Genomic DNA, 18804 nt, shown 5'->3' with positions numbered 1-18804 from the left:
CTTAATACATTTATTTTGGGCCATGGGACAGAGAACTTGGGCCTTCCACATACTAGGCTACTGGTCTACCACTGAGCCTGATCTCTATCCCTTCTATCCCTTATTTTTAAATTTTAGCCGTTCTTAATATAGTCTGGAAACAAGTCTTTGCATATATATATTTATATGTGTGTATATTTGTGTGTGCATACTCCTATATATGTTCATACACATTCATAAATTATACACATACATGATATTTTATGTCATTATACAGATTGCTTATTCTATTTTATGTAATTTTGTTGAATAGAAACTTTAATTCAAATGAAATATAATTTATCTCTTTTTTTGTGGCTCTGAATTTCTGGGGCTTATGTATCAAAGTTTGCCTATACTGGATCAGAAAGAAAATTCACTTGGGTTTTTCTCTAAAATTTTTTTTACTGCTTTCATTTTTAGTGTTTTTGTGTTTAGTTCCATCATCCGTTTGGAAGTCATGATTGTGTGTGGTGCAAAAGGAAAGCCACAGCACAGTTTTATTTCTTGGTATGGCTAATAATTCCAACACAATTGGTTGCAAAGGTAATATTTTCAACATTGAATTGTTTTGGTGTTTTAAATGGAAATCATTTTGCTGGGTACTTTTGGGTCTATTTCTGTGCTAACTGCTCGGATGCACTGATCTATTTATCTGTCAGTGCCACACTGTTTTGATGACTGTCACTTTAGAATGAATTTTGGTATCAGGTTGTGTAAGTCCTTCAACATGGGTCTTCTTTTTCATTTAGTTTTGCTTTTCCAAGTCCTTTGTTTTTTCATATAAATTTTGAATTATCTTGTCAATGTCTTCTTAAAAGAGTTGTTTCTATGATGATCAAGATTGTGTTGAATGTATAAATCAATTTGGAGAGATTTAACATCTTAGGAAAGTTTGAATTGTCCCATCCACAGTAATGGTAGACCCTTTTATCAAAGTCTTTTAAAATTTTGCTCCATATTGAATATATTTTGATAGGCTTTTCCCTAATTACTTTTGTGATTTGATGTTACTCTAAGTGTAATTGTTTTTCTTTTTTTTTTGTATTCTGCATTGTTTATTTCTTAGAGTATACATTGAGTTCAGTCAGAATAAAGTGAGCACATGGCTGTGCCATTTATTTCATCACAGTAAAAAAATAGCCCCATATTGCACCTCACCTAGAGTAACACCATTCTGGAAGAAGAAAGTACCCTCAAGTCAAAGCTGTCTATAGATGAGAGGGTTTTTAGGGGCAGTTTCCCCAAAGGTGTTTTTAAGTGACCCCTTCATGCAAGGAGTGTCCCCAGCCCCAGGAACAAGAAGCAGCACAGGGGTTTAAAACCACACTTCAGAGACACAGGCTTCTCATGGCTACATGTGCCATCAAACTGTCCTTTCGATGATGAGGACCAGCTATAGCTGGCACCGAGTGTCCTCATCAATTTGGAGCAGCAGTGAGGTTTCAGCTCTTGTTTCATGGCTCTTAGAGGCAAGCTACACACACAGGTTACCAGCACCAAACGTCATCCGTGGTACTAGCTGCAAGGAACTTCTAGTTTTGGCGAATCCACATGGCACACTAATGGCCCAGGCACCCACAGGAAAGCAAGAGGCAATACACTCCAATCCATGACGACGTGAGGTGGTTGGAGAAACAAGGTTGACGGGCCCTCTACCAGCCCTGGCCATCAGTTCCTGACCTGATGTCCAGCTTCTCATCTCAGAAACTGAGGAACTACAAAGAAGCTGTACACACAATAGGCAGGACATACTGTCAAAGGAGCCAGTATCCATGATGGGACATGCTAGTGAGTTTTCCAAATGCCTTTCTCCATAATAAAATAATCTTAATAAAAACATAATTTAAAAGAAGTGCTGAGGGATTGGGGGAAAAAGAAGCATCAAGATATATATATATATATCATGTACAGGTACAAATACCCTATGGCGAATGCGATCATTATATATATCTAAAATGTACCAATATAATTAATTAAAAAAAACGAAGTGTCAAAAGCCAAATGTAAAATCATAGCGGTAAACTCCATCAAAGTCAAAGGTTCTCTTGAATCTCCAGATCAGTCTTGATTTATTGATGGAAACTACAGTTCAGTGATTTCAGAGTCAGGGGAACTGCTCCCACTTCTGTCACTGTAGGTGTCCTTGGGTGAGAGCCTGCAGCCTTTCTGGAGGTAATGAGGAAGCTGCCCCACGGAGGTCAGGAGGAGCCCAAGGTAGGGTGGGGAGGGCTTGATAGGCCTGGACCAGAACTCAGGATGGTACTTGTTGGGAGCAATGCTACATAATTCTAGGGATAAATCATTTGGTTAGCCTAGTTCTCTTGCCTACAGCCCAGCTACAGAATAACTCCAGTTTGGCCTCCGGTCACAACTGAGACTTCACTGATCCAGTGATGCTGTGATTCTCCAGGACAAGAAACATCCTGGGAGAACAAACACCTGCTCAGTTCCTCATTGTTCTTGGACTGATTAACATCTTGTTTGCCGGAGATGTACTGAACTCTCTGCAAGCCTTCCGTTACACCTTGTTTATCCCAATGTGAACTATTGAACTCTCTGCAAGTCATTTGTTACATTTGTTTCTCCCGATGTACTGAATAAAAGGTGTGGTAAACTGGGGGCTTTGTCTTTGCTGCCCAGAGCAGCACTGATCAGACCCAGAGCTCAGCTTGCTTCTTCTCAGTCTCATTTTTCTACCTTTCCTGTAATTCGCCACGTGCTGCTGTGGCTCGCAGGGTACCAGGACTCACTGCAGAGGTTCTGGTAACGTCCCCTTCCTCTGTCCCCTACAGGCACTGAACCCCAACAAAGAAAGGATTATCTTCCAACTCCACAATCTCCATCCTCTCGCCTTCAAAGTCTTGGCCAACAAATTTCAAGCCTTGCTCTTCCAGGCACTTTTTCAAGACTGGATTCACCTCAAATCTATGATGATGCCTCTCTTCCAAGTAGTCTGCATCTCCATAGAGTTTCCTCAGAACCGAGTTCTTGGTCTGGAATAGGGCTCTCCACTTGCCCAGCCTCATGGTTCCGCCCATCTGCCCAAGGTTGTGTTCTGGCATCTCTGTGACCACAGGATGACTGGTCTTAGGGTCAAACTCTGTAGAATTTGCATCTTGCCATCCCAGCACATGTCTTGAAAATTCAACCACTGCCAACTGCATTCCTAAGCACACACCCAAAAAAGGCTTTTTCTGCTTCCGAGCCCAGGAAATTGCTTGGATTTTTCCTTCAGTTCCTTGAACACCAAACCCTCCTGGAACCAGCACTCCATGGGCACTACAGAGCTTCTGCCAGGCGTCGTGGTAGCGCACGGGCTCCTCCTACATGGTGCTCAGCTCCAGGTCTGTGGAATCTATGTACTTGATTTCCAATTTGTGGTTGATTGCCAATGCAGAATGCTCTAGGGCTTTAATGACTGAGGCATATGAATCTAAGAACTTGGTGTATTTCCCCACAAGGGCAATAGAACAGGTCTCTAGCAATCGATCCTATCTGTCTGCCATCTCTTTCCACTTCATCAGCATTTTTCATGGCTGCCTCTCAACAGGAAGGTCAAGTCTTCGAAGAAAATAATCTACAACCCCTTGCTCTTCTAACATCAAGGGGACTCAGTAGATAGTTGAGAAATCATGGACACAGATCTCTTGTTCAGGTTCCACTTGGCAGAACGTTGATATTTTCTCTTTCACAGATGTGTCCAGAGGAATTGAGCACCTGCACGCAACCAAGTCTGGGAAAAGTCCAAGCCCTCTAAGTTCCCAAACACTGTTTTGGGTGGGTTTTGTCTTCTGTTCCCCTGTTGAACTTGGCTGTGGAACTAGACTGATGTGGATATTACAAAAGTTCTCCTTTTTGACCTTGAACTGGAAATGCCAGAAGGCCTCAGCGAAGGGCATACTTTCAATATCTCCTACTGTCCCACCAAGCTCTATAACACACGCTTGAGGTTCTAGGCCATCTTCATCTACAGGTATTAATGCCTGTTTCATCACCCACTCCTGGATTGCATCTGTGATGTGAGGGACAACCTGGACAGTTTTCCCCAAGTAATCTCCTTTTCGTTCCTTGTTAATGATGTGCTGGTAGATCTTCCCAGTGGTGAGATTGTTGTCCTTGGTGAGGCGGATGTCAAGGAACAGCTCATCGTTCCCCAGGTCAAGGTCAACTTCCCCACCATCATCCAGAACAAACACTTCACCATGCTCATAAGGAGAGAATGTTCCTGCATCAATGTTAATGTAGGGGTCAACTTTAATTGAAGTCACATGTAAGCCACAGGACTTCAGCATGGTGCCCACACTGCTGGCAATGACTCCTTTTCCAATTCCTGATATAACACCACCAGTAACTAGAATGTACTTCATTTTCCTTTTTGACCCTAGGCCGGCTTCAGATCCTCTTGTCAGCTGCAGATAGAGGCCAGCAACTAACGCGTTGAGCAGCCAGCATCCAATGTTCTGCTCTGGCCACATGCACCGGCCAATGTAATTGTTTTTCTAAAAATAGATTTTCCAAAAAGATTGATTTTTCCATATGTTTATGACTACTCTGTAGAAATATAATACTTTGTTAAATTAACTTTGTATCAACCAACAGAGCTTAACTCATTTATTAGTTCAGTAGTTGCTTTGTGCAGTCTTTGGCATGTAATTTTTAAATAGCAACCAGTAGTCTGCAAATACAGTTCTAACATTTCCTTTGCAATCTCTGTACATTTTGTTTGTTTTTCTTGCCTTATTGCACTGACAGGGACCTCTAGCACAATGATAAATAGATTCGTATGAGTGGGGATCCTTGCTTTGTTTCCTATCCTGGTGAGAATGATCTTTTAATATTTTGTCAATAAGTATGACATATTATGGTAGAGTGGGAATATACCACATATATATATGGTATATATATACACACACATAATTTAAACAGAAGTTTCATTCTCTTCCTAGTTTACGTAAAGTTATATTCTGAATGGACATTGATTATTATTAAATGTTCTTTGCACTTTTAAGAAAAAATGCTATGGATTTTATTTTGTATTCAGTTAATATGGTGGATTATATCAATTGATTTTTAATTGTTAAATAGATCTTACATTACAAGCTAAATTTTACTTGGTGATAATTTATGATTTTTCATATGTGTTACTGTGCTTAATTTGCAAATATTTTGTCAAGATTCTTTTATTCTATGTTAATAGGTCTATTAGTTTATATCTTCTTGTACTATCTTCACCAAGTTTTGGTTTCAAGCTATAACTTGCTTCATAATGATATCTGGAAATTGTCCCTCTTCTGTTACCTGAAAGACTCTGTTTTGGTCAGGACTTAGTAGAAACCACTCTGGGCAGTGCCCCACAAAGTCAGAACATTATCTACATTTTATTGCTTTTCTTTTCTCAGAAAGGAGACAGGAATTGAGAGTTTCTGTCCAAGGAGGAGGGGTTCTAGCGGAGCAGAGTGGAGAATGTCACAAATTTTTCTACTCGCCTGATGTGATTGTCTTCATGCTTATCTGGGGAGTAGGGACCTGTTCACTGGTTTCTATTTTGATCACAGGAAGCTTTGGTCTACTTTTTTAATCCATGTGCACACACGTGTGTGTGTGTGTGTGTGTGTGTGTGTGTGTGTGTGTATGTTCATGGAGAGGTCTAGGGCCACTGATTCTACTAGATTCTGATGTCGTTCCAGTTAATTTTAATGTAACTTTAAGAAAAGTAATTTTAAATTTAATATTCATTAATTTTGCATTGCATTACATTGAATATATATTCATTTTCATTCAAATTTAGCTGCATTATTATTTCATGTAATTATGGTAGTGTGATTTAGGTCTAAAATTTTTGTTTGTTTTCTAAGTCTGCCATTTTATCACTTTATTCTTTGAGTTAATAAAGATAAATTTTAGCATTCCATTTTTATCCTCCCTTCTTTACATTAAGTGGTCATTCTGAGAATTACAAGGTATATTTCTAACTTGTCAGTATCTACATAGAGATATTGTTGCATTGCTTTATATTCAGTACAAGAAATTTGAAAAACTCCATTACCACCTCCCATATTTCATGATATTAGTTGTATCATATCTAAATACAGTACAGGATCCAAAGTTTGATGTTAAATATTCATTTCTTTTAAAGAAATTTACATGAGATAGTATATATTATTTTATATTTATTTACCAAGTATCTTCTCTATTGTTTTATCTTTGGTTTACAGCCATTTGCTTTTATTACACCTATTACTTTCCTATATATTTATCGTCATTCATCTTTGCTGACATTTTAAAATTATGATTTGAAAAATAATTCGGATTTGTGTATTATATTTTACAGAAAATTTAATCCATAATTTTGCTAAAATATTTGTCTAATTCTCACATTTAAAAAAAGAATTATAGGGCCTGGGAATTTAGCTCTGTGGTCCTGCCACCTGCCTCAGAAGTGCAAGGTCCTGAGTTCAATTCCTGGTACCAAAAAATAAATTAAATAAATACAAAATAAATAAAAAGGAATTATAATTACAAATGCCAGACTGCTGATGCTATCTGGCAGGTAACTGAAGTTTTGTTTCATTTTTCTCTCTCAATTTTTCACTTCTTTCCTCAGATTTGGTATTATCTATTAGTCTATGTTCAAATCCATTTGTGCATTGTTCTGCATCCATTTCCTAAGTTAATACAATGAAACTTTAATTTCAGATATCATACATATCAACACCCCACATTCCATTCAGCTATTCTCAGTGAGCATTTCTATGCCAATAGTCACCTTGGATCATCCTGGGATCTTTTCCCATTGATTTATTCAAACTATTGATGATAATTTCTTGTTTCTTCATGGGCACTGATATTTTTATATCATACTGATAATTTTCCTGATATGCTGGATTTGGTCATTTTCCAATAAAACATTGATTTTGCCCCCCCAAAATTGTAAATTAAATGAGCTTGCTTCAATGTTAAAACTCCTTTCTCTGTCCTTGGAAGTAGGCAGTACCTCTATTTTGTTTCTTCATCTTTCCGATTCCTGCATTCCTCCGGGCTGTAGGCGCTGTATTCTGCATATACGTGTCGTTCTGGGTCAGCCAGGGACTTGAGTAGGGTGATAGGCAGGTTTTTTAGTTCTACCACTATGAGTCCATCTCTCCCAGGATTTCGCACTTCTCTTTTCATCAATGTTAGTAGAATCATTCTCTATTTCTTTTTTTCCCCCTTCAAATCAGGCTTTGTGCCAGTAGCCTATGAGGCTTGACCATGCTACACACACTAAAGCTTTCTCTTACACAGAAAGCTGCATTAATACAGAGTTCACCCAATCATTTCCTTCTTTCAAGGTGAGACTCACCTCCAATTTGTCTGTTTTTGTCACTCTTCAGTGACCTCGATGATTTCTTCTTAAGTTTGTTCAGAATGTATTGTTATTTCCAAGATTAAATGATATACCCATTATATCATTCCAAAAGCCAGGCATCTCTTCATTCCTATTTTAATATATATAATATTATCATAATTATTTGAAGTACTTCATAAGAGGAAGAAATAGTCTTATGAAGGTTGAATTTATAATTTTTTCATTTCATTTTGGAGCAAAAGTGTATCCATTCAACCATTCTGTTTTGGATTTTCACTACAGTATTTTGTCAATTACAAGAGATATTACACCCGTTATTATAAAATAGGTTTGTATTCGATGATTTTTGCTCAACTGGAGGCCAGTGTAAGTATTCTGATCACATTTAGCCAAGGCTACGCTACAGTGCTTGGTAAGTTAAGTGGATTGCATGCCTTTTCATCTTACGAAATATTTATGGAGATGGAACCCATCACAAGTTAAGAACCATCTGCACCACTATTGTAGGTCTCAGAGGCTGCATTCTTGGCCCTGGCACAGTTAACTTCCATTAAGTATACGCACGTGTTCCCTGTTGGATACATTGGATGGAGGTGAACTACTTTCCTGACAGGAGGATTAGCACAAGTGAATGATGTGGTGGGAAGAATTGCACTCTCAAAGAACTGTGATAAGGTCAATGTGGCCGAGGTACAAAAACGAACAAAACAGAAGAATCTAAAAATTAGGCTGGACTTAATAGTTGGCCAGACTATGGAGACCTTATGCATTGTAAATATTTTGAGCTTTAGTTTAAGGATGATGGAGAGTTGTGAAGAATTTTGAAAAAGAGAAGGGCACGATGAGATTACTTTTTAGTTTAATTAATACTCATTTGCTGTACATAATTACATTCCTTGTGTGGAATTGAAGCATGTACATAACACACCTTAATTCCACTTTTCATCTGCTTTCCTTTTCTTTTCTCTCTCCTCACTCCATCTCTCATCCCCTTCTTATTTGAGGAAGACGTATCTCACTATGTCCTATTGTCTGTCTTTTCCTTCACTTTTTATTTATAATTTGAGTTTCTCATGTCAGAAAAGCCACGTTATGTTTAAACCTGTGTGTCTGATTTATGTAACCTAACATTAGAGTCTCAAGTTGCATCCATTTTCTTACAAATTACTCAAGTTTATTTTTCTTTATGGTGCAGTAGTACTCCATTGTGTGTAAAGAGTACATTTTCTCTATCCATTCATCTGTTGATGCACATACAAGCTGTTTCAAAGATTTAACTATTATAAATTGTGCTACTATAAACATGGGTATGCATGGATCACTGTAATATGATGTCTTTACCTTTTTCTGGAAGGTACATAGAAAGGGAATAGCTGGGTCAAAGAGAATGGCTAATTTTACTTTTTTGAGGAATCTTCATACTGATTTCCACAGTGGTTGTGGTAGTTTACATTCCCACAATGTAGAAGAGTTCCTTTTATCTGTAGCCCCACAAGCATGTGTTATTATTTGCTTTCTTGATGATAGCCATTCCTTCTGAATTAAGATGGAATCACAGTGTTGTTTTAATTTGCATTTCTCTGATGGCCAGTGATGATGAACATTTTTCCATGTATTTTTCAAGGTCATTCTGGCCACAGCAAGAACAGAGGGTCTATCTATCTATCTATCTATCTGTCTATCTATCTATAGAGAGAGAGCAGTGAAGAAGAGAGATTCCTTCAAAGGAATTTAGCAATGTTACAAATAAGAGTTGATGATTATTTGACTAGCTGGAGTTCACATTGTAAAAAATGCAAAGATTTAAGGACCATTCCATAGTAAAAGTGTTGGGACTTGATGAATACAGCTTATGTGGATAGATAGGAGGAAAGAAAATTGTTTCCTCACCTGTGAGCAGGGATCTTTAGCTATTTTTTGATGATATTTTTCTAACTACATAAAATAGTGTCTGACACACATGACTTCAACTTAATGAATGATAGGATAAATACTACTTATGTAGCACAACTGAATGAGTGATACTCTATTTCATAAAGTAAAGGAACATGTTTTTAAATTTTTTTTGCTTTCTTTTTAAGTTGTGATGCTTGGGGAGCTTTCAAACATTCCAGTAGAAATGTTTGGTCAGTAGTCAGGTTCAAGATTCTAGAGTTCAGAAGAAAGCTTATGATTAATGTACTGGGAATCATCTTCATTTGGGAGAAATGAACCTGAGGGTAAACAGATCACTTACAAAATGTGGAGTCAGAAGATAAGAAAGAATGTTCAGAACTAAGTTGCAAATTAATCCACTTTTTACATGTTGAATAAAGGAAGAAAAGTCAAGATCATAAAGAGGAAAGTATCATAGAGTTGGGAGCGAAATGAGGAAAATATAATATTCCAAAGGCCAAAGAAATTATTTTTCAAAAAGTATTGTTGATTAAAATGGAATTCAATAAGTGATTGCAAAAATGTCTTTAGGTTGAGTTATTTGGAAGTTATTGTCAATACACATGAGACTTGTTTCTAATTTTTCCTCCAATTCTTCTATAATGCATTTTTTTTGTACTGGGAATCAAACTCAGGACCTTATGCTTGCCAGACAGGCATGGGACCATTGAGCTACATCCTCAGCCCCATGCATCGTATTTTATTTTCCAAACTAATGTTGAGGCTCAGAACATATCACCCAAAATAAGACTACAAGAGAGTAGAACATTCCATCCCACAATATTCTTCTTTGTTCACAGGATATTCCAGAAAAATGTGAGAATAGGAGTCACTCAGAAAAGCTGCCTGTCTGCAAAGAAAATTTGCATTAGGAAGGAAATCTACTCTAGCAAATATATCTGTATCTGGAAGAGGCTGCTGTGAGAAAACTTTTATTACTAGAGAGCCTTTTTTATCTGCATAGGAAAACAACATTTATTCACCATGCTTTTATTCCTCTTACCTTCCTATTATCTTATTTCCAACACCTCCCAGAAGACACACAACCTTAATATTTTCTGTACTTCAGGACCCTTTATAAGCTGTCTTTGAAGCTCATATTTTGTGGGGCCCCTGGGTGTGTGCCTGTGATTAAGAATGTTTTTTCTCCTTTTCATTTGTCTACCTTGATTTCATTTGTAGCCCAGCCAAAACCTCAGAGGATGGAGGGAAGGCGCTCCTTCCCTACCCTGTAAACATGGTTAAAGACAAAATAAACACATATGTTAAGTCTTTGAAATGTTAATTAGCTATATATTTTAGATGCATTAAATTTTTGTTTTAAGTTCTTCTTGGAAGATACGTACTTTGGAATTATGAAAATATTTGCTTTCTGGGATGCTTACAAAGAATGTCGTGAGGAGGAGGAGGACTATTTCAACTGTCTCCTTTTTCCAATATCCACTCTTTGTTCTTTCAGCCTCTACTAATATGTACCTTCAACCATACCTTCAAGCTAGTCACGCCTGAAATACAGAGACACTGTAAATATTTACTCCACTGATTTTTAAAAATAGTTTTCCCAGGTCAAAATCAGTTGTCCTCCATCTCTGGGTTCAGTGTGTGTGCGTGTGAGTGTGTGTGATTCTAATAAATCAGTTAATATTTAAAGAAATACCTCGTAACTAACTAGGTCTGTTCTCAACGGGCTAGGGATATCCCACGGGCTTTGGAGATCTTAGGATCCCATGGTGTAATGTAGAAAGCTTCTTAGTCTGACAATCTGCAGAAAATGAACTTTGTACTTCAACCTAATTATTGATAGCTCAAGGAGGCAATTATATATTTGTAACTTACTTGGTTGAATTTAATGTGGAATAAACACCTCTTTAACCAGAAAAAAATGACTTAGAAGGATTATGGGGATATCATTAATAGCAACCAATATTTATCTGCTCTTTATACTTAATAAAGTGCTTTTGTAAACATCATCTCGCTGATCTCACGACGTCTCTATGGGGTGTGTGTATAGGACACATTATTACTATTTTCTATGCATGAAGAATCTGAGGCACAGAAAAACTAAGGGATCTGTATTGACCAAGAATGGAAGGAATAGATAGGAGAAGGTGATATTTTCTCAAACTTCACACCTCTTCTACAATCTTACATTACCTCCCTGGAAAGTCCACAAAGACAAAGCCAAGAATCTCTGAGCTGAGACTAGTTATAACCTTATCTACGCAGGGATTTCTGTTTCATGAGGTCTTTCCTATCTCAGAGTCTCTTTTGTTTTTATATGAACTGGATTGGGTTTTGTTGTTGCAGTTGTGATGATGATCTAATCTATGACTTGCCTGAAGAAATTCCAGTATTCAGCCACCCAACGACCTAAGCAGGAGAAATGGCCTCCACACACTGCTAAAAGCTGTACAATTACTTTGAACTGCTCAGTAAAGAATGGCCTCCCTCTCATCTTCTTGCTTCTCATGAATATCCCTCTGCTCTTCTATCTAATTATCTCTTCAATATAGAAAACATAAAGGTCAAACAAGCAGAATATCCAGGTCTGGAATTTCTTTGTAGTAATGAATCAGAAGTTACTTTAGTTCAGTTTTCTAAAATTATTTGAAGAAAGAACCTTTCATTGGTTAATGTAGCCATGGACTTTAGTTCACCAAGAGTGAAAAAGGTGGCCTTTTCTCTTGGAGATGGGGAAGGACACCATGAGGGGAAAACAGAGCAGATAGAGAGATTGGAAATGATAGAAATATGCGAACATCACTATTCTGCATTACTAACACGCACCAATGAAAAACCAAAATGGTCACCTCTGTGAAGTTTCTCTCAGATAATGTGGGCTCAACTCCCAGTTGTTGTCTGTGGAAACTGACGCAAAGCACCAACCCTCTGTCCAGCCTCGGGTAATGTGGGAACCTGAGACAAGTGCAAACATGTACATTCTATGCTTTGTCACAAAGAAAAAGTCTGCGATGTAGGAACGAGGTGTATGGGGAGAGTAAAAGGAAAGGAAGGAATGTTAGTACACATATGTGATCAAGAGCTCAATACTAAGGATGACTGATTGGCATGATCTATCCCCCAAGAAGCTGTATAAACAGTTTATGAGGACAGCTTCTTTAGGAGAAAGGAAATAATTTATGGTTCAACTGTCTTCTCTTATTGGGCAAATGTTTCCCCTATAAATTCTTAAATTCCTCACACTCTGTCTTGTACTTACCTTTACTCAGGAGGACTCTCTCAGCCCCGTTTCCAGCATTGGTAGGAATGTCCCAAGGAGGGAGGCAGGAGATATATGATGGAGGCCCAGACAGTGTATTTTCCAATTCCATGTGGCAAGATGGAGAGTCTAACAGTTGCAACTGGATCAAGAGACAGGTGGGATCTAAAGGATCTAAATTGATCCAAACAGTATATCTCATAGAGACCATTTGATCTTTCATCTGTTCTATCATCATTTCTGTTTGCTAACACCAATACAGAGCCACATCTTTGTGAAAACAAAATGCCTTTACTTTTGTTCAGTCTGTCACCAAATGTCCTTCTTGATGTTGGCCACTTAAATCCACCCAGATGTAAATATTTAAAATAAGATAAATAAATAAACACTGGTGCCTGCTATTTCTTCCAATGATTAAGAATTAATCAATTATCTTCTTCTTTCCATTTTAGATATCCTTCTTTCTTCCAGAATATTGGCTCATCAGGTTGATTAGTGATGTCAAAGTCTTTATTCAGCTTCCTGGGTTTGGTTGCTGATAGTGTCCATTAACGTCTATCATTAGGTAGGAAACCAACATGGCGGCTCCAACCACACCCCTCTCTGCCTACATTAAGCAAGAGAACATCACTGCTCATCATCAACTAGGCTAATTATGTTCTTATTACATCACTTCCTTTCTTTGCTTGTTATCGACTGGCATGAGGACTCTAAATAAAGCACTTGGTAAGTGCAGTTGCAAGTTCATGAGAGACATTCCTGTGGCTGCTTGAAGGATTTATCCTGATGGTAACCAGGTACTCTATGTTAGCAAAGCCTAAAAACAAAGCAACAAGCAGCCCACATCATGTAATTGTGACAGCACAGGGAGAAATAGTGAGAATATTTCCTCTGTTTCCCAGATCCAGATATATGTCTTGATTCTCATACAGAAAATTATGTACCAACCTTCCTCTAAAAGAAGATAAAGATTTCACTGCACAATGGTTAACTTCCAATTGAATATACTTTGTAACCACTTTCCTTTTCCTTTGCACTAATCCAAACAAATGCAGCTCTACTTTTGTTTTGTTCCCCAGTGAAGGGAAAAGTAGGAATAAATGAATGTACACAGGTTATGTGTGTATGTGTCTGTGCACACACTTATCTATCTAATGATCCAAATGTCATGTCAAAGAGAATCTGATACTCTCTAAATACTAGTATCCAATTCCTCTTACACTCATAATTCCAACTTAAAATGTCTTTCCCTTTTGGTTTATTTTTTCCCCCTTTCCACATTCTGATAGCCTGTGTTGTGATATCATGATCTAAAATTATTATCCACCTCTGCTATTTAAGGAATTCCCCCACACACATCTGTGCACTTAGCTTAAGACAAGCTGTGACAATTTTTTGCTTGTGTGTGGTGTGTTGGATTTCTAAGTGAAGTCCTTATTTGCAACACCTACAGCTTGCTCAGCTCATTCTCATGCTAGGGTGGTTTCCTCCCAGAAGTCAATGTCAGTAGGGTGCTCCAGGCAAAGCTGTTGCCCTCTCAGAGCCTATGAATTTAGTTTGCTGCAGGAATAGACTCTCTATTCCTATATGCTAGTGAGCATTTGGAGCAGGTATATTAGCTAAGCCAGCTTTAGAAGATTAAAAGAAATGACTTGCTGCTAAAGGTTAAACATGCTTTGTTGTACATTAAAATGCTTCACCCAAACCAATTATAGACATTTTTTGAGTACCTACACTATGCTGGGAACTGGATCTTCATATCCTACAAATGTTATTGAGCTATATGGTGAATCAAAAAATGTGCTGAAAATAAGCAGAAAAATGTAAGTTATACATATACATGTATCTCTGCATATAAAATAAAGGTTAATAGGCAATGCTAATGATCATAATAAGCACCAATGATAAAATAAGTCACATAGGATAAAGTTCCAACAAAGAATTATGGGTTTGAGATAATACAATGGATCAAAAATCTTTTTACATTTTAAAGCACTCTTAATATGCAAAATGGCATTAGTGAGCTATCCTTGGATAAGAACTGGGTCAACACTTGGGTTTGGCACCACTATCTTTCCTTTGTCTGTTGTTTTTCCCTTACTAAGCTTTTCTTTCAGGAAGCATCAAAGTCCATTCACTGTTATTATCTAATCATAGAAGTTAGGAAAGTCAGTCTCCTCCTGAGGAAAGTAGTCCGACCAGCTAGCACCCTGGACTTCAAAGCAAGATATCCCTGTGGCATTGTACATCATAGTGTTATCCTTTTCCTTTGGAAAAACATTAGTGTAAAACAAATTGTCTTGGCTGAACTGGAGAAAGTGCCAAAATTCTGCTCACTCAGCTCTCTGTCAGCTACCATCACTTCTCTGAGTTAACTCTGCCATGCTGAGTCTGGAAGCACTGGGTTGTATTCTCTAAGATCACTTTAATTTTTGCTATTCATAAGTCTGAGACTACTAACATCTACATGACCCTATATATTCGTCAATTTTACAACCTACAGTACAACCGACTGACAGAGGCAGTCTCCCAGAATCCTCTTCATGCAGTCTCCTAGAATCCTCTTCGTGCAGTGCCCTACCTAAATCCCCTGCTCTTCAGTTTCCCTAGGGGAAATGCTGCGTATGGGTAACTTCAGATTTCTGATATGAAACTTATGAAGCATGTATTTTTAGCCCTAGAAATCTCTTTGGAGTTGAATTTAACCTTCACATTTAGATCCTGTAGTCTTAGATACTAGGCGGGGCTCGAAAATCCTGTCAGCTTTCACTCTAGGGTCTCATATCACCCACTAATGTGCACGACCGGGTCTGCCCTGGCTCAAAGGCAGAAAACACTTAACTAAAATCTTCGACAAACTGTACCTCTCCTAGGAGTGTGTTTAAAAATCATAACAAAGAAGAAAAACTTAGCTTAACTTCTTACCTACACATCCTCAAATTGTAGTATTCTGCAGTTGTGGGAAGACACGGGGAATACTTAGAAAACTGAAAAAATATCTGAAATCCAAATGGCTACCACCCTAACTGTGTTAAATCTACTGGAATTGCTAAATAAAAACAACAAAAAGGAATCCAGGACAGTAAAACCGCAGCATATTTTTTTATTGTTTCTGGTATAAAATTCACGTGGAATGCAGTTTGAAAAAAATTTTATCTAGCTCCACCTAGTGGTGATTCTTGAAATATGATTGATTCTTAAGCAGTTTGCTTATATATTTGCTTTTATTTCCCCTTCCTTTTATTTCTTTCATCCTTTTTATAAAATTTAAAAGTTTTTTTTAAAACTTAATATCCTCTGGAAACCCCTAAGTAAAAATTGTCTGAAATCGAAATGCAATTCCTTTGCAACTAGATACTCCAAGCATAAGAATAGAGGTATCTCAGGTGCCTGCTATGGCAACAAAACATTTATAGAAATTGCAGGTTCAAAAATAATTTTCAAGATACCCTCGCAGTGCATGTGAACAATTTTTCGACTATGAGAAACTTTTGTCACAACAGAAAAAAAATTAAAAGATAAATGGTATTCATCAATTATCATTCTATAATTAGGGAAGAAAATTGTCAAACACATGATATGGGCATTTATCCAGTACACGAAGATGGCCTTACACAAAGTTTGAAAAGTTTCGATTATTCTGAATGCAGTGTCAGAAGTGAGGGAGTAAAGCAGGGTCGGGTTTGGATGATGGAAGCAACCTGTGACCCAAGGTCTGTAAATTATAAGAAGATTATCGCCAAGGAACATGACCTAGGGCTGCTGCAGTGGAGGAGGGCAGAGGATACGGATTCTAGGATTATTCCCGAGATGCAGTTGTTAGAGTTGGGTAATTGAGTCAATGTGAACAATGAAGAGAGAGACTCTGACGCTGTAAGCTTTGAGTCCATGGGCCCGTGGAATTTTCCATTGGGGTAGAAACTACACTTCCTTCCCGTAGTGATACCACCCAGTTTCTTTCTGGAAACCATCATGACATTCTTGCCTTGTCAGGACCAGAGAGAGAAGGGTCGAGATTTATGGATATGAATTTGCTTGGTCATTCAAGCTGAGAAACTAGGCAAGTTAGAAGGACTTAAACTAAATTTTCTTTAGCAGAAAACTAGGGCTGGTACCTGGTACAGCATTATAAATGGCCAAGCCAACTCGACTTCAGTTATTTCATACAATCTATCTATCCATCCATCCATCCATCTATCTATAGCATCATGGTTTGTATGTTTTCCTTGCTATCAAACATTGTAGTAGGCATTTGGAATTTGAATAAAAAGAAGAAAAAATTCCTATTACTCATGATTTCAGACAAGCAAGTAAGCAAGCCACTCTAAGGCAATGTGATAACTTTTAAAAATAAAATGAATGAGGTTATTAAAAGTGTCCTATGAGAATACAGAAAGAAGCAAAAGTCACCCTTTGGAAGTTCAGGGAGCTTCTCCTATAAAATGGTGAGATCTAAGGGAGAACTTACAGGATAAGTAAGTAAGCAGTGTCCCTAGAATTGAGCAGCGATAGTCCTGGGTAGCAGAAGGAGTTGGGGCAGAGCCTAGGGAATTATGAGTAGTGCAGTAGGTCTGAAGCAGTTAGAAAAGAAAGAAAGTGCAAAGAAAGGAGGGGAAGGGAGGGAGGGAAGCAGAGTAAATAAAGAGGAAGGGAGGGATGAGCAAAGGAGGGAGAAAGGAAGAAAGATTTGACGTTGGAAGGTAACAGTGAGATAAATCGTGTGCCATATCCTTTTTTTTTAGTTCATAAATGAGAAAGTGTATTTGTTTTTCTTCACTTCTAACTCCTGCCTTATTGTTAGAGCATTTTAGGTATTGGTCTTAACATTTAAACAAAGCTACTTGTTTCTTGGCAGATGGGTAATTTTTACCCTTTGGGGTTTACTCATACTGAAAGCCTCACAGTCCTTCCTTTACAGAAGAGTCTTTTTGTTCTAACGGCTCCATGCTGTGCCTGGGCTGTTGGTGTCCCAACTGCCTGCAGTCTGCTGGGGGCCTCGCAGGCCCAGCATCCAGCCAGATAGAAGAATCTGAGATTGGAATTTTGTTTTTGATGTGAGACTAACACACAGTATTCTCAATTCCAACTAGTTTTTTTTTTCTTCCGGTAACTTTGTTTTAAATATTTGTCTAAGCTAACTCCAACAGGAGCTTGTCTGAGGAGATTCCTCAGGAACTTCTCTCACATCTAAATGAAGAATGGATTGGAAAGTCATCTTTGGGATGGGATTTAAATAACAGAGAATGTGTGGATTTGGTTACATCATAGCAAGGAACAGGTACTGAGTGTTGAGGTCACATATAGCAACCTAGATGAAGGTCATCCAGGGAATAATACACTTGTTCTCTTTCTCTGTTGAGATGCTATCCCCAGAGGAGATGAATTTTTTTGGAGATAGGCTTTAAGGAGGTAATTAAAGTTTAATAAAGTCAGAAATACGAATATTGTTTTGTACGTAGAGTAGAGAGAGGGCCCATTGAGTGCACAGGAAGGGAAAGAGCCCCACCTAAAGGAAAATTGAGCTGGGAAGACCAGCCTGTAGAACTGTGAGAAAATAAATTCCTGTATAAGCCACTTGATAGTCAATGGTGTTGTGTTACAGTTATCCAAGCTGACACACACACATATGTATAATATATAATATATATATAAAATACATATGTGTTAATATACACATTAATTTTTTATGTATTCTTACTAATTTCCAATCTTCTACATTTTATTTCCTAGTTTTTCTTTTTTTTCCCCATAATTGTAAGAGAATGGATTTGGGACACAAAGTATCTGTTACTTTGGCAAAATTCCTTAACTTGCTTTTACTAAATCTTCCAAAATGTAAGAGAAGACTAACATTAGTACTTCTCTGCTCATCAGACCGTTGTGGACATTAGACATTAATAATAAAGATGAAGCCTGGAAAATATAAAGATATTATTGTTATAAATACTCTGTATTTGTCCTCTCTTTATTTTACATGAAAGTGATCATTTTTTCCAACAAAATTAATCAAACCTTTCTTCTCCTCTCCTATTCTCACTCACATAGCTCTTTCCCTGCCTTGGCTCCAATCTGCTGTCTGATTTCATCTTGCCAGGGACTTCTTTCCCCTGGAGAGAGAGTGTTACAAGCTGATCATTGTTATTCTTCCTCGAAAAGTGTAGTCAGACAGACCATCCATTGAGGCTCCCATCACATCAATTGACAATTGATTCGGTTTGGTCACTAGGCAACATATTTTAGGAAAAGCATGCTGCGAACACTATTTTTCACACTAATTTTC

At 37.7% G+C, this 18804-nt stretch overlaps 1 pseudogene; it reads right to left on the bottom strand.

The window, feature by feature from the left end:
• Positions 1-2079: 2079 nt before the first annotated feature.
• LOC101707027 (CTP synthase 1-like) lies at positions 2080-4496 on the bottom strand (annotated as a pseudogene).
• Between the last annotated feature and the right edge of the window lie 14308 nt (positions 4497-18804).

Source organism: Heterocephalus glaber, unplaced genomic scaffold, assembly GCF_053883595.1.
Source record: "Heterocephalus glaber isolate CG9 unplaced genomic scaffold, H.glaber_assembly_v1.0 deba00001504, whole genome shotgun sequence".
Lineage (NCBI taxonomy): Eukaryota > Metazoa > Chordata > Mammalia > Rodentia > Bathyergidae > Heterocephalus > Heterocephalus glaber.
The sequence above is the reverse complement of the archived record's forward strand: the minus strand, read 5'-3'. Positions and strand labels throughout refer to the sequence as shown.